The sequence below is a fragment of the Odontomachus brunneus genome, unplaced genomic scaffold (genome assembly GCF_010583005.1).
Source record: "Odontomachus brunneus isolate Ranch 3 - 2012 unplaced genomic scaffold, Obru_v1 Obru_scaffold_022, whole genome shotgun sequence".
Taxonomy (NCBI): Eukaryota; Metazoa; Arthropoda; class Insecta; order Hymenoptera; family Formicidae; genus Odontomachus; species Odontomachus brunneus.
The window spans coordinates 1,788,919-1,790,095 of record NW_022639472.1 but is presented as its reverse complement, the minus strand read 5'-3'; the positions used below and the strand labels follow the sequence as shown (position 1 = coordinate 1,790,095).

The window sequence follows — 1,177 nt, the reverse complement described above, 5'->3', positions numbered from 1 at the left end:
TCTCTCTCTCTCTCTCTCTCTCTCTCTCTCTCTCTCTCTCTCTCTCTTACTCGGTGGCCTCCGATAAAATTCATCGACTCGCCCTTTGGAGAATTCAATTGGCATTTCACGAGGGGTAAGGGGCTCGGTAATCCGGTTGAGGATGCATTTTTCGTGCGCGACGGATTTCCCAAAAATTCTAATAAACCAACAGAGTCACTCACCATTTTTGGCTATCCGCCAGCTGGCTTGAGGGCTCGATCCTGTGGGACAGTCAGACATGAACCGATTAAAATCAGAATTTTAACATCAAGAAGGTCGGACGAAGTATCGAAAGCTATCTCCTCTCGATCGTGTCTAAAAATGTCTCCCTGTCGGGTCTTAATTGACAGGCAGTGGTCGTTCACGCGACGCGACAGCCGGGGGACCCGAAAGCGGGAGAAATTTTATTCGAGCAGCCGCGCGTCTTCGATTGTCACGTCACGCATCGCGCTTCGTGGAACTTTCGCGGATGTATTTACACGGCGCCATAATGGGGCACTTAAAAGCCGTAATGTTGTATCACGCGTCTCGCCTGCGGCGGACGTTTCCCCGCGTCCTCTTCCCATTAAGACCCGTCCATATAGCTCGCAGACCGCAAGACGCGCAAGTCGCAGGATACGCAAAATGCATTTGCAGCTCGCGAGATGAGCGTCTACATTGAATGTCAAAGTGGCATGCGCACACATGTTATATTTATGTCTGTCGACACCTTCAAAATTACTTTTCATTACGGCATACCAATTGGTTGGATTAACTAAATTTCTACTGAAGTATGAGCGAACCAGAAAATTCCGGTTGGATCCACTTCGGAATACTGTTCAAATTACAATCAGAAATCTTGTTAACTTGATCAGAATCTTGGTAACTTCAACTGGAATGTACTTAGCGAACAAAATTTTTTAATAATTGAATAATAAGTCATAAAACTTGAGTCTTCTGTCAGGATTAAAGTTTCTGTCAGGATATCGATTAGCATAGAAATTACATGCCTTTTTTATATTTTTCTGAGTTTGCCCATAAATAAAAATTATATCAATTTCTTCTTCGAAATAAACCATTTTATTATAAGATTTGAGGCTTTCACGGCCATTGATTCAGAAATCATGCCTGGAAACATCAGGTGTATATAAGATCCCTTGCTTTTGTGGTAAAGTTT

General features: G+C 43.3%; 1 protein-coding gene across 14 annotated transcripts in view; it reads left to right on the top strand.

The window, feature by feature from the left end:
- LOC116842214 (inactive dipeptidyl peptidase 10) overlaps positions 1–1,177 on the top strand; it is a 154,592-nt gene that overhangs the window by 129,452 nt on the left and 23,963 nt on the right. The gene's annotated exons all lie outside the window — the stretch shown is intronic.